The sequence below is a fragment of the Mirounga leonina genome, unplaced genomic scaffold (assembly GCF_011800145.1).
Source record: "Mirounga leonina isolate KUSES-001 unplaced genomic scaffold, KU_Mleo_1.0 Mir_311, whole genome shotgun sequence".
NCBI classification, from domain to species: domain Eukaryota; kingdom Metazoa; phylum Chordata; class Mammalia; order Carnivora; family Phocidae; genus Mirounga; species Mirounga leonina.
In genome coordinates this window covers 146,309-161,262 of record NW_023270674.1, presented here as the reverse complement: position 1 = coordinate 161,262, position 14,954 = coordinate 146,309, and the positions used below count along the sequence as shown (strand labels likewise).

Sequence of the window (14,954 nt, the reverse complement as noted above, 5' to 3'; positions counted from 1 at the left end):
CCATTCATCTGTTGATGGACATCTTGGCTCTTTCCACAGTTTGGTTATTGTGGACATTGCTGCTATAAACATTGGGGTGCACGTACCCCTTTGGATCCCACATTTGTATCTTTGGGGTAAATGCGCAGTAGTGCAATTGCTGGATCGTACACTACCTCTATTTTCAACTTTTTGAGGAACCTCTATACTGTTTTCCAGAGTGGCTGCACCAGCTTGCATTCCCACCAACAGTGTAGGAGGGTTCCCCTTTCTCCACATCCCCGCCAACATCTGTCTTTCCTGACTTGTTAATTTTAGCCATTCTGACTGGTGTGAGGTGGTATCTCATTGAGGTTTTGATTTGGATTTCCCTGATGCCAAGTGATGTTGGGCACTTTTTCATGTGTCTGTGGGCCATTTGGATGTCTTCTTTGGAAAAATGTCTGTTCATGTCTTCTGCCCATTTCTTGATTGGATTCTTTGTTCTTTGGGTGTTGAGTTTGGTAAGTTCTTTATAGATTTTGGATACTAGCCCTTTATCTGATATGTCATTTGCAAATATCTTCTCCCATTCTGTTGGTTGTCTTTTGGTTTTGTGGACTGTTTCTTTTGCTGTACAGAAGCTTTTTATCTTGATGAAGTCCCAATAGTTCATTTTTGCCCTTGCTTCCATTGCCTTTGGCGATGTTTCTAGGAAGAAGTTGCTGTGGCTGAGGTCAAAGAGGTTGCCGCCTGTATTCTCCTCTAGGATTTTGATGGACTCCTGTCTCACATTGAGGTCTTTCAACCATTTGGAGTCTATTTTTGTGTGTGGTGTAAGGAAATGGTCCAGGTTCATTCTTCTGCATGTGGCTGTCCAATTTTCCCAACACCATTTGTTGAAGAGACTGTCTTTTTTCCATTGGACATTCTTTCCTGCTTTGTCGAAGATTAGTTGACCATAGAGTTGAGGGTCCATTTTTGTGCTCTCTATTCTGTTCCATTGATCTATGTGTCTGTTTTTCTGCCAATACCATACTGTCTTGATGATGACAGCTTTGTAATAGAGCTTGAAGCCTGGAATTGTGGTGCCGCCAGCTTTGCTTTTCTTTTTCAACGTTCCTCTGGCTATGCGGGGTCTTTTCTGGTTCCATACAAATTCTAGGATTATTTGTTCCATTTCTTTGAAAAAAGTAGATGGTATTTTGATGGGGATTGCAATGAATGTGTAGATTGCTCTAGGTAGCATTGACATCTTCACAATATTTGTTCTTCCAATCCATGAGCATGGAACGTTTTTCCATTTCTTTGTGTCTTCCTCAATATCTTTCATGAGTATTTTAGAGTTTTCTGAGTACAGATTCTTTGCCTCTTTGGTTAGATTTATTCCTAGGTATCTTATGGTTTTGGGTGCAATTGTAAATGGGATCAACTCCTTAATTTCTCTTTCTTCTGTCTTGTTGTTGGTGTATAGGAATGCCACTGACTTCTGTGCATTGATTTTATATCCTGCCACTTCACTGAATTCCTGTATGAGTTCTAGCGGTTTTGGGGTGGAGTCTTTTGGGTTTTCCACATAAAGTATCATATCATCTGCAAAGAGTGAGAGTTTGACTTCTTCTTTGCCAATTTGGATGCCTTTGATTTCTTTTTGTTGTCTGATTGCTGTGGCTAGGACTTCCAATACTATGTTGAATAGCAGTGGTGATAGTGGACATCCCTGACACATTCCTGACCTTAGGGGGAAAGCTCTCAGTTTTTCCCCATTGAGAATGATATTCACTGTAGGTTTTTCATAGATGGCTTTTATGATATTGAGGTATGTACCCTCTATCCCTATACTCTGAAAACTTTTGAGCAAGAAAGGATGCTGTACTTTGTCAAAAGCTTTTTCTGCATCTATTGAAAGGATCATATGATTCTTGTTCTTTCTTTTGTTAATGTATTGTATCACGTTGATTGATTTGCGGATGTTGAACCAACCTTGCAGCCCAGGGATAAATCCCACTTGGTTGTGTGAATAAACCTTTTAATGTACTGTTGGATCCTATTGGCTAGTATTTTGGTGAGAATTTTTGCAACCATGTTCATCAAGGATATTGGTCTGTAATTTTCCTTTTTGATGGGGTCTTTGTCTGGTTTGGGGATTAAGGTAATGGTGGCCTCATAAAATGAGTTTGGAAGTTTTCCTTCCATTTCTATTTTTTGGAACATTTTCAGAAGAATAGGTATTAATTCTTCTTGAAATGTTTGGTAGAATTCCCCTGGGAAGCCATCTGGCCCTGGGCTTTTGTTTTTTGGGAGATTTTTGATGACTGCTTCAATTTCCTTAGTGGTTATGGGTCTGTTCAGGTTTTCTATTTCATCCTGGTTCAGGTTTGGTAGTTGATACATATCTAGGAATGCATCCATTTCTTCCAGATTATCTAATTTGCTGCCATAGAGTTGCTCATAATATGTTCTTAAAATTGTTTATATTTCGTTGGTGTTGGTTCTGATCTCTCCTCTTTCATTCATGATTTTGTTGATTTGGGTCATTTCTCTTCTCTTTTTGATAAGTCTGGCCAGGGGTTTATCAATCTTGTTAATTCTTTCAAAGAACCAGCTCCTAGTCTCATTGATCTGTTCTACTGTTCTTTTGGTTTCTATTTCATTGAGTTCTGCTCTGATCTTTATTATTTCTCTTCTCCTGCTGGGTTTAGGCTTTATTTGCTGTTCTTTCTCCAGCTCCTTTAGGTGTAGGGTTAGGTTGTGTATTTGAGACCTTTCTTGTTTCTTGAGAAAGGCTTATATTGCTATACTTTCCTCTTAAGACTGCCTTTGCTGCATCCCAAAGATTTTGAACAGTTGTGTTTTCATTTTTGTTGGTTTCCATGAATTTTTTTAATTCTTCTTTTAATTTCCTGGTTGACCCATTCATTCTTTAGTAGGATGCTCTTTAGCCTCCATGGATTTGAGTTCTTTCCGACTTTCCTCTTGTGATTGAGTTCTAGTTTCAAAACATTGTGGTCTGAAAATATGCAGGGAATGATCCCAATCTTTTGGTACTGGTTGAGACCTGATTTGTGACCTAGGATGTGATCTATTCTGGAGAATGTTTCATTGGCACTAGAGAAGAATGTGTATTCCATTGCTTTGGGATGGAATGTTCTGAATATGTCTGTGAAGTCCTTTTGGTCCAGTGTGTCATTTAAAGTTTTTATTTCCTTGTTGATCTTTTGCTTAGATGATCTGTCCATTTCAGTGAGGGGGTGTTAAAGTCCCCCACTATTATTTTATTGTTTTCAATGTGTTTCTTTGCTTTTGTTATTAATTGCCTTATATAATCGCTGCTCGCATGTTAGGGGCATAGATATTTACAACTGTTAGATCTTCTTGTTGGATAGACCCTTTAAGTAGGATATAGTGTCCTTCCTCATCTCTTATTACAGTCTTTGGTTTAAAATCTAATTTGTGTGATATAAGGATTGCCACCCCAGCTTTCTTTTGGTGTCCATTAGCATGGTAAATGGTTTTCCACCCCTCGATTTCAATCTGGGGGTGTCTTTGGGTCTAAGATGAGTCTCTTGCAGACAGCATATCAATGGGTCTTGTTTTTGTATCCAATCTGATAGCCTGTGTCTTTTGATTGGGGCATTTAGCCCATTTACATTCAGGGTAACTATTGAAAGATAGGAATTTAGTGCCATTGTATTGCCTGTAAGGTGACTGTTACTGTATATTGTCAGTGTTCCTTTCTGGTTTATGTTACTTTTAGGCTCTCTCTTTGCTTAGAGGACCCCTTTCAATATTTCTTGTAGGGCTGGTTTTGTGTTTGCAAATTCCTTTAGTTTTTGTCTGTCCTGGAAACTTTTTATCTCTCCTTCTATTTTCAATGACAGCCTAGCTGGATGTAGTATTCTTGGCTGCATATTTTTCTCATTTAGTGCTCTGAATATATCATGCCAGTCCTTTCTAGCCTGCCAGGTCTCTGTGAATTGGTCTGTTGCCAATCTAATGTTTCTACCATTGTAGGTTACAGATCTCTTCTTCCGAGCTGCTTTCAGGATTTTCTCTTTGTCTATGAGACTCGCAAGTTTTACTATTAGATGTCAGGGAGTTGACCTATTTTTATTGATTTTGAGGGGGGTTCTCTGTGCCTTCTGGATTTTGATGCCTGTTTCCTTCCCCAAATTAGGGAAGTTCTCTGCTATAATTTGCTCCAATATACCGTCTGCTCCCCCCCTTTCTTCTTCTTCTGGGATCCCAATTATTCTAATGTTGTTTCGTCTTACGGTATCACTTCTGCCCTCGTGATCCAGTAGTCTCTTTTTCTCAGCTTCTTTATTTTCCATCATTTGGTCTTATATATCACTGATTCTCTCTTCTGCCTCATTTATCCTAGCAGTAAGCACCCCCATTTTTGATTGCACCTCATTAATAGCCTTTTCGATTTTGACTTTGTTAGATTTTAGTTCTTTTATTTCTCCAGAAAGGGTTTCTCTAATAACCTCCATGCTTTTTTCAAGCCCAGCTAGTATCTTTAAAGTGATGATTCTGAACTCTAGATCTGATATCATACTAATGTCCATATTGAGTAGGTCCCTAGCAGTCAGTACTGCCTCTTGTTCTTTTTGTTGAGGTGATTTTTTCTGTCTTGTCATTTTGTCCAGAGGAGAACAGATTAATGAGAGAACAAAATGCTAACAGGGTAATAACGTCCCCAGAAAAATGTACTCTAAACAAATCAGAAAAGACCTGAAGCCAGGGGAAAAGAAAGGAAAAGAAAGGAAAAAAAGAAAAAGAAAAAGATAAAAACAAATAAAACGGAAAAAAACAAAACAAAAAAACCAGAATATGATCAAATATGATCAGGCTGGTTGGTTATAGATCAGTGCCACACACTAGATTTTGGGTGTATTTTGGTCTGTTAGAAGAAAGTGCCTCCCAAAATTTTAAAGAAAGAAAAACTTAGATATGTACAAAAATAAGGGTAAATATGATGAAGGGATGGAATATGACTGTAAAGATGAAAATTATAAAAAAAAATTATAAAAGGAATTGATAAGAAGTTTTTTGAAAAAAGAAAGAAGAGGATTAAAAAAAGGGGGGGAGAAAATGTGATCAGGCAGGAGAGTAGAACAAAACCATACACTAGAGATTTAGGGTATATTTTGATCTGTTAGAAGAAACTATCTCAAAATTTTAAAGAGAGAACAACTTATATATATATATATATGCCAAAAAAAAGGGTAACTACTATGAAGGTATAGAATATGACTCTAAAAATGAAAAATAAAAATGTTTTTTAAAAAAGGGATTGATAAGATGTTCCTTGAAAAAGGGAAAAAGAAAAATTCAAAAAAAAAAGGCAGTTAAAAAAAATTAATTTTGAAAGACTAAAGGATCATGGTAAAAAAGCCATGGATTCTATGTGCATTATTCCCCTAGCGCTGGTGTTCTGCCGTTCTCATTGATCAGTAAACTTGGTCTTGGCTGGCTGTTCTCGCTGATCTTCTGGGGGAGGGGTCTGTTGCCGTGGTTCCCAAATGTCTTTGCTGGAGGCAGAATTGCCCCGCCCTTGTCCGGTCTGGGCTAAGTAATCTGCTCGGGTTTGCTCTCCCTGCAAGCTTTCCGTACAGCTTTGGCGGCCAAGAGTGAAAATGGCAGCCTCTCAATCTCTGCCCTGGAGGAGCCGAGAATTCTGGCCCCACTCCTCAGTGTGCCCCCAGAGAAAAGCAGTCAATCACTCCCATCTCCCCAGTCTCCAGGTGCACTCCATGCTCACCCAGCCTGTGACCGAGCATTTCTATCTCTGGCACCCGACTTGGTGTGGAGTCTCCAAACCCAGCAGATCCCTGCAGTGCGCTCTCACGCCACTCCTCCTAGGGGAGGAAGGGGAGTCTCCCCGGATCTGCCGCTTGTTGGGTCCCTGCTGGAGGAGCAGTGGCTCGACTGTGCCGAGGATCACGGTTTATGGCAACCCCTAGCTGAGAGCCCACTCCTTGGCTCCGTCTCTGCAGCCAGCTTCCCTGCTGTGGTACCTGGGAGCTCTGCTGCACTCAGGCATCCCCGGTCTTTCTGTGACCCCAAGGGTCCTGAGACCACACTGTCCCACGAGGGTTCCAACCCCCCCCCCCCCCTTAGCCACTGGAGCGATGTCCCTTAGCGGAGCAGGCTTCTGAATGTTCTGATTTTGTGCTCCGTGGCTCTATCACTTGCCAGAAGCGGCTGACGGAGGCCCTCTCCCCCGCTGTCTATCCTCCCAAATATCTCCTCGGATTCACTTCCCTGCACGTCCTACCTTCCAGAAAGTGGTCGCTTTTCTGTTCAGAGAATTGTTGCTATTCTTTTCTTTGATCTCCTGTTGAGTTCGTAGGTGTTCAGAATGGTTTGATCCCTATCCAGCTGAATTCCTGAGACCAGATGAAATCCAGGTCTCCTACTCCTCTGCCATCTTGCTCCACCCCCTCAATTTTTCCCATTTCAATATGAGCTCCCAGAGGGCATGGATTTGTCAGTGTTGTTCATGACTATATTCATACCATCAGAACAGGAGCAAGTACACAGTGAGTATTAATAAGTTTGTGTGAATAGAAGGGCCCATGTGGAGAAAGGAGGAGCACGTGTTCTGTTGTAGGGAAGATGAGGAAGACAAGCAACAATGCAGGTAGTCTGGTTGATTTGGTGATGGGGAGAAAAGGGGGTTCCCAACTGAAGGCTTCTGTTTTCTTAATGAAGCCCACTTTTTGGTCCACAGTCATGGGCTGAGATTAGGGGCAAGGGAGTGTAGAAAATAGAAAGTATGAAAGACTCATCAAGTAGGCAGTACCTGGCAGCCATAACTGCTCCAAACCATTGGAAGTTGTCAAAATATATCAGACTTTACATATATTCTTCCCTCTGCTGGGAATGGTCTTTTCTCCACTTATCCGCCAAGCAAACACCTAAGTCTTGGCCTGAGTGTCACATCCTCTGTGGGGCTTTCCAGTAGAGCCTCTTCTCCTGATAGTAGGTAACTACTTTGTGTCCCCATTTGCACCTGTTCACACAAAAGCCATCCCTTGGAGGTGATACGACTGGATGTAATGGTTTGTAGGCCTGGTAGTCTTCTCCACTAGGCTAGCAGCAAGCCCTCCAGAAAACAGAACCTATCATTTTCTTCCCTTCATCCCAAAGTTCTGCTTGGAGACTGGCACATAGTGATGTTAAATACAAGATCTCTGGATCCAGTTGGATTAGTTTGTTGTTCAAAGAAAATCTCAGACCAGAGCTACCCTGGAACAAAAGAGGCTTTAATGAAAGATGTGTGGCTGTGGATGTCGGGTGTGGACGGGCTAATGGGCAGAAGCATGGCTGAGTAGCCGCTTCCCAAAACCAGGGGAGAAGCCAACCCTGAAGCCTGGGCTCCATTTATAGGGCTTCCATGGGTGGACCTTGAACTCACATGAACACTGCACCCCAGTTACAAAGGCAGCCCCACCTGAGCCTTTGACATCACAAAGGTTAAATCAGGTCCAAATAGTGAGTGTGCTTCAGGCCATAGTCAGATTCCACATGGAGCTGCACCATGAAGTTCACCCTACCCATCCCCACCTCTCTGTCCCTACCATGTCCTCCTAGAAGAGGGAGCACCTCTTCCTCTTTACCCTCTAGAGCCTCAGACACCAATGAGGTTTACACACTGCACCTCTATGCACCATATGCTACAACACATGTAAACAAACACAGACACATGCCCTCTGTGGGCACACACCACACCACACACATGTACACATGTACATAACACATGTACATGCAGACACATATGTACATAACACATGTGCATGCACATGAGTACAAAATACACACACAGAGCTGGTCCTCCTCCAGAGCCAGTACAGGTTACTCTGGGTGCTGGCACCATGCCTGCCCTCTTGCCCTTTGTCTATTGCCTGAACCTGAAGCACAAGCCATATGACCACAGAGGCAGAAGGAAAATGACAGTTCTGTCTTTTGATAGTGCACCTCTACTATTTTCGTCCATCATAGGGGCCTCAGTCAAAGGCCTGAGGCATGTCCATAGATTCCATTTGGTGTTAGAGGGATCATCCCATCACATGATCCAGCCCTTACCAACAGAGACCCCCAGTTTGAAGATGGGACACAGCTAACCTCAAGGAGACCCCAACCCTACCCTCTGGAGCCTCCAGGGAGACACAGTCTTGGCCTTAAGGCCACTCCCAGGTTGAGGGGCAAGGAAAAGCCCCTGGCCTCAAAAGATCCCCACATGCTAATGACCCTACAAAGTTTGAGAGTACCCATCCTCATGCACATCCATCCTCACCCTTTCCAGACTTTGGTCTTTAAGAAAACATGGTATAGGGGCACCTGGTTGACTCAGTCAGTAGAGCATGTGACTCTTGAGCTCAGTGTTATGAGTTTGAGCCCCACCTTGGGCATAGAGTTTACTTTTAAAAAATTAGAAAAATAGAAGTGTTTATTAAAAAAAAAAAAAAAGATGGGGCCACCTGGGTGGCTTGGGCTCAGATTATGATCCCGGGATCCTGGGATAGAGCTACACATCATGCTCCCTGCTCAGCAGGGAGTCTGCTTCTCCCTCCCCTCTGATCTTCCACCCCACTCATGCTCTCTCTCACTCTCTCGCTCTCTCGCTCTCTCACTCGCTCAAATAAATAAATAAGATCTTTAAAAAAAAAGACAAAGAAGGGGTGCCTAGGTGGCTCAGTTGGTTAAGCGACTGCCTTCAGCTCAGGTCATGATCCTGGAGTCCCAGGATCGAGTCCCACATTGGGCTCCCTGATCAGCAGGGAGTCTGCTTCTCAGGCTCTATGTCTCTCATTCTCTCTCTCTCAAATAAATAAATAAAATCTTAAAAAAAAAAAGACAAAGAAGATATCGTATAAAAAACAAATGAAACACACACAAACTTAACTAAACTATTCATGTGTTAAAGAGGTCAGTCTAAAATATGGCAAGGATTTTTCCACCCATATACTGAACACTCAGCTGAGGTCTAACCCAGGCTGGGCCAAAACATTGATTCTGACACTCCCAGTCTGTCTATCATTGCAGCTTAATATACCTATCACCAACACTATCACCTACATTTACCTTGACCCAATCTTAAATTCAAGAATTTTTGTATCAGAGGTTAAGAGGGAGTCAAGAACAGGGGATGGGCCTATGACCCTAGTGGCCTGATGGCAGCGCATCTCTTGGGTGCCTGGGTGGCTCAGTTGGTTAAGCGACTGCCTTCGGCTCAGGTCATGATCCTGGAGTTCCAGGATCAAGTCCCGCATCGGGCTCCCTGCTCAGCAGGGAGTCTGCTTCTCCCTCTGACCCTCCCCTGTCTCATGCTCTCTCTCTCTATCTCATTCTCTCTCTCAAATAAATAAAATCTTTAAAAAAAAAAAAGAACAGGGGATGGTATCACATGACTGTAAATGTGGCCCATCCCATGTTCACACACCCCTGGTAAAGCCCTCATCAGGGCCACCATGCTCCAGTTTCCCACCCTGCCCCCAGCTCTCCAGACCCCAGGTGACATCCCCAAGGCCACATCCATTTGATTGATAACACAGCCCAGCAGAGCTGACTCATAGAATGAGTTGCCTTGTGTGTATTTGAAAGAAGAGGACAGTTGTGCAAGGTGAGTTTTGGCAGGCTGTGAAAAGGGCCGGATGTGAGGCAGCAAAAAGGAGGACCAGCTGATAACTATCATAGCTTCTACTGGAATATCCAGATGACAAATCCAACTTGGTGCCCATAGCTCAAGATGTTTCAAAAGCTAAAAGTGGGTGAGTCTCATTAGCTATTCCACCCATGGACTCAACTGTATAAAAAGATTATTCTGTTTCAGCTTCATCTGGAATCAAATCATCAGTCTCATTTGCTGCCCTCTGTTCCAGCTCTGGGGTGGACAAGAGCAGGTATATAAAGCATGTTGAGCCCCCTTACCTGTGAAAATAACAGATTGTACTAGATGCCCTCTAGACACATCCAATGGCTCTAAGCAGAAGTCAGGAGGAACCCTGGAGTGGGAAATCACCCACACATATATGAAACAAATCCCTGGCATAAAGAATGCCTGACAATTAAATATGAATATTGCTCATGAAACTGGCATGGTGTCTCCATTGGCCTGTTCATTCGTTCAATACACATCTTATGGGAACCTGCTATGGCTGGCACTGAGCCAGACCCTAGGAATTCAGAGAAGAATAAGACAAAGTCGCTGTCCTCAGGGGGCTCAAAGTCTACTGGGAGAGGCTAACACAGAAACAAAGAAAAGAAAACACAATATGATGAAAGAAATACAATGTTAGAAAAATGCCTAGCTTAAAGGTGGCCAAGTGAGCAACTTTGCCCATGTAGGTGAGGAAGTTAATTCAAGAAAGTAGACATAATTGAGCTGTGACTTAAAAAAAAAAAAAAAAAAAAAAAGAGCTGTAACCCTTCAGCTTGACCTCAAATCCTGGTACTTATGAGCTATGTGGAAATCACCTGTGTCCTCAGTGTCTTGGTTTACAAGATGAAGGTATGTCCACAGAGCTCTTGTCCAGCTCATAAAGTTCTGAACATCAAAGAATGAATACATTGACTCCAAGTGCAGGCAAAGACCCAAAACACAAATATGATTCAGTCTCTAAGGTCAAAGTCAGCCATGAGCTCAGGCACTAAATAAGTTTCAGGTAAGTGCTCAGTCCTTAATGTTTGGCAACATTCAAATCTCAATATAACTGTAACATTTCCAAATATTAGTAAGTATGACGATGTTTTAGCATCCCCTTCATAACTATGCTAATAATGCAAGAGCACTTTGGGATGTAATGAACTTATATCTTCAGGCCAGGCAGAGTTGGAAGATGCATGATGCAGTTCTACATCATGATTCAGGTAGGTCTCAAGGGACCAGGGTCTAACTGTAATTACCACCAGAGAGTATGGAGAAATAGTAATTGGTCATTACTGAAAATGACTGTCTTTGGCAAATTTTCTCCAAAATTCAGTTGACTCAGTAATTCCATGAAGCAGACTTATACATTGTACCAGAAAGTGTGGGAGGCCATTTTGCAGCTAATTCAAAACCAAGGGGTCCTGAGAGAAGCTACTTGGCTTAGGACCAAGGGAACTGTGCCAAGGTATTCCTGTCATCAAACTTTTTGTTTTCAGGACAAATTAATTCTGCCTGTGCTGTGGGACAGAAGACTGGGGACTCAGTGAAAGACCTCCATAAAGGTTAGAGCTGAGCCTAAGGGGCTTCCTAGAGAAAACTCAGCCTTACCTGCAGGTGGCTCCAAAAGCCTGGCTCCATACAGAGGCAGGATTCCTGCCCTGCAGGTTCAGAGCACTGGTTTGACTTCTCAGATTTCATAACAGATTGTCAAACCTGCTCCCTGCTTCTCTGGTTTCCAAATCCTGTGCAAATACAGTCACCAGCTCTTTAAGCATGTATCTGAGAGGGTACCTTCTCACTCAGGGGTCCAGAAGGCTCATCCCAAGAGAATTCCAATGATGACCATAACCAACATTGCTGCTCATGTAGTGCTGCACAGCTCTCTATAGTAGAGTCTATGGCTTCCTCCATCTGAGACCAGGACTCTACAGTTTAGAGATATCAAAGTCAGAGCACTAGTGAGGAGGTGGAGCCAGGACTTGAACCTGGACAGTTTGACTGTTGGCATTTACTCCTAACACTGGAATGGTAGTCAGAGGAAGTTGTTATCTAATCACTCCTGTCCTCTAAGTTCTATCTAGGAGACAAGTTAGATCAGTATAAGACTCAAAAGTAAAATGTATTAACCTAGCTGCTCAAAAAGTGACCTTCCTTGAACCAAAATGTTATTTGCTGACCTGGAATTTTCTGCATGTCTTTAAAAAAGGGGGCCATGGAAACTATTTCCGTATGTTACCACACTTTTCCTGGAGACTGGGTGTTCCTTGTCACTTGATGATGCCTCTTCTGTAAGGTCCCACTGAGAGACACTTCTTTTTTTTTTTTTAAGTCTCCTTTGAGGAAAACAAGACCTCTGTAACTTATTCTGCTTCCCTTTTTGCTCTAGCTCCCATGACCTAAAAAACAATGTCTAGTCTAATCATAAAAAAAAAAAAAGACAAACCCAAACTGAGGAGTATTCTACCTGACCAGTACTCGTCAAAGTGGTCAAGGTCATATAAAACAAGGAAAGTCTGAGAAACCACCACAGTCTAGAGAGCCCAAGGAGACACGGTGACTAATGTGGTATCCTGGATGAGATGCTGGGGCAGAAAAAGGACATTAGGAGTAAACAAATGAGATGGACAAATTGAGTATGGACATTAGTTGTTGGTAACATATATTGATATTGGTTCATTAGTTGTGACAAATGTACTACAATAATGCAAGACCTTAACAATAGGGAAAACTGTGTGCAGGGTAAACAGGAATGCTGTACTATCTTTGCAACTTTTCTGTAAATCTGAAACAATTTATTTTAAAATACCTTGATGAAATAAGAAATAACTTCCATGTTTCTAGGTAGGAAAGTACAAACAGTAAAAATATCAATTCTCCCCAAGTTCATTTATAAAATGGATGGAATGTTAATCAAAATCATTTTTCTTCTTAGCAGTAACAAATTATTCCAGAGTTTATTTATGGAAATAATAAGATGATAATAGCTGAGAAAATATTTCTAAAAAAATTAATGAAAAGTGGACTTGTATCAACAGATATTAAAGTATTTTATAAAGCTCTAGACAATTTAAAATACAAGCATAGGAAAAGACAGAGAATAATGGCAAAGAGTAGATAACCAAGGAACAAACCAAAATATATAATTTAGTGTATAATAATTAATTAATAAATAATAAAACAAAAAAAGTGGGGAAATTAACTATAAAAATTTCAAATTAATTTCATTTGAATTCAAAAAGTAAAAATAAAAAAATATTTTTAAAAAATTGGAAAAATACCAGGGGTGCCTGGATGGCTCAGTCAGTTAAGCATCTGCCTTTGGCTCAGATCATGATCCCAGCATCCTGGGATCAAGTCCCACATCAGGCTCCCTGCTCAGTGGGGAGTCTGATTGTCCCTCTGCCTCTCCCCCTGCTTGTGTTCCCTCTCTCACCCACTCTCTCTCTCTAAAAATAAATAAAATCTTTTAAAAAATTGGAAAAATACAGACAACTTATCTCATGGTAGTCTTTTCAGTATACAAGCATAATAGGCAAGAACAACAAAAAAATACAATTTCTGTGTCTACAAGTAGAAACAAAATTAAATAGCACCAAAAAAACCTTGGAAAAATTACATTTACAACATACATGACCAGCAAAAGGTAATATCCATTATTAATATATTAAAGAAATCCATAAAGAAAAAGATGAGCAATTTAGCCAAAACAAAAAAAAATCATGAATAGGTAATTCACTAATGAATAAATACTAAGACATCAAAAAAATGTTTATCACTAGTAATCAAAGAAGTAAAATAAAAGCAACAAGTTTGCTTATCAGGTTGGCAAACAATGAAATAATAAGAGGAATGGTAATACCTAGCATTGACAAAGGTGTGTGGAAATGAATGCTCCCATACAATGCCTGTGGGAGTTAAAATTGGGACACTCTTTCAGGATGACATGTTGGCACCCATAACTATAATAATAATGATGACAGCCAAGAATTTTGTACTCACTGTGGGCCAGGCCAGGATCTAAGGGCTTACCATGTATTAGGCCACTTGGGTGTCATAGCAATTCAATAAAGGAGGTACTGTTAATATCCACATTCACAAGGAAGGAAACTTGGTCCTGCAAGATCTTCCTTCAAAGGCCATTCAGCTGGCTGGTGGCAGAGCTGGATGACAATCCTAAGTGGTCAGACTCTAGAGCCTGTGTCCTTGCCTGTGGACAAAATGTGATGAATGTGCTGAGATTCAGGGATCCTACTTCTAGGAATTTAGGCTAAGAAAACAATTGGCAGTATTTATAAGCTTATGTATAAGGGTGCTTACCACAAAAATTTTGTAAGAGCAGAGGAAAAGGCAATGTAAATTACCAGCAGTAGAGAAATGATTCACTATACTGAGGTACAACTAGTCATTAAGACATACTGTAGAAATATAAAAATATGTTGTTAAGTGAAAAAAGGTAGGCTTTAAAATAATAAATATGGGCTGCACTGCCTCTCATTCTGGCCCCATGGACCTAAGACACAACCCATCGGCACACCCTCAAGCTGGCCTGGCTCTAATGAGTGTCATATCTGGTTCCTTCAGTGTTGCCATTCTGAAGAAAGTCCTTCAACAACTCCTGCTGGAAGCCAAGCTCCACTGGGTGAAGGTTTCCTAGGCAGCTACAGACTTGAAACGATTCTGTCTGCAGAAGGCTTAACATGACTCCCTGCTGACTGGGGTATCTTCAAGTAAGAATCCCTTCAGACCCCAGAAAGCCTGTTACATTTTGTAATGCCACGAATCTTTGGATTGTTTTCTAAACCACTTTTAATGAACCTGTGAATGTTCAAAGGAGAACTAAATTTGAAGCCTGTACAAAAGCTTATCCCTATAACAGGTGCCATACATATAAACTTCTTTTGTCAGTCCTTAACATCTACCTCTCTGAATTTTCATAAATTTCTATTTCACAAGGGTAATTATTTTATTATTTATTTATATAAAATTACATATTTATTATATGACAGCAGCATACAATAAAATACCTACTGTAAATAATAATAAAATAAGGAATTGTATTCTCTAAAGTAACACAAGTATACTTTAGGCCAACAGAATATTTTTATTTTTGATGCATTCTATATTTTACAGATGTTCTAAGTATGCACTGCTTTTATAATAGAAAGTTATATACTTTGTTCATTGTTTCAAAATGACCAAGAAAAACTATTCCTTTTGATTCCCATATATGATATGTCTCCTTTCCTTGGTTGTGATTTTCTATTTCTATTTCATAAAACTTGTAACATAGGTACCCTTTGCTATGGATTTAAGAGCAGCATATTAATAAACAAATAAA

General features: G+C 40.9%; 1 pseudogene; it reads left to right on the top strand.

The window, feature by feature from the left end:
• The first annotated feature begins 14,120 nt into the window (after positions 1-14,120).
• Positions 14,121-14,387, top strand: LOC118026768 (annotated as a pseudogene).
• The last annotated feature ends 567 nt before the right edge of the window (positions 14,388-14,954 follow it).